Genomic DNA, 332 nt, shown 5'->3' on the forward strand with positions numbered 1-332 from the left:
GCGTCCGAGAGGATAAATCATAAGTTTCGCAGATCCATTAGGCACAACTGCTTCCTCAAGGGTTTTCCTGACACTGACAAACCTCAGGCTCTGCCTTCTCTCTCCTCTCTCTCTCTTACTACGTTTTAAATGAACCAGCAATTTAAGCTTTACATCCAGGTAGTTCAGATAACTTTGTTTTCTTTATTGCTTGCTATCCCCTTTATGAGCTTTTAAATAAATTTTATGGACAAAGATTGTGTCATCCCTTGATTGTGGTGGTTCCATAGTGTAGTGGTTATCACGTCTGCTTTACACGCAGAAGGTCCTGGGTTCGAGCCCCAGTGGAACCA

The 332-nt window shown here is 42.8% G+C and overlaps 1 non-coding gene across 1 annotated transcript; it reads left to right on the forward strand.

The window, feature by feature from the left end:
- The first annotated feature begins 259 nt into the window (after positions 1-259).
- Positions 260-332, forward strand: TRNAV-UAC. The gene has a single exon. It is a non-coding gene; the product is annotated as a tRNA-Val (tRNA).

The sequence above is a fragment of the Egretta garzetta genome, unplaced genomic scaffold, assembly GCF_000687185.1.
Source record: "Egretta garzetta isolate BGI_Z169 unplaced genomic scaffold, ASM68718v1 scaffold111, whole genome shotgun sequence".
Taxonomy (NCBI): domain Eukaryota; kingdom Metazoa; phylum Chordata; class Aves; order Pelecaniformes; family Ardeidae; genus Egretta; species Egretta garzetta.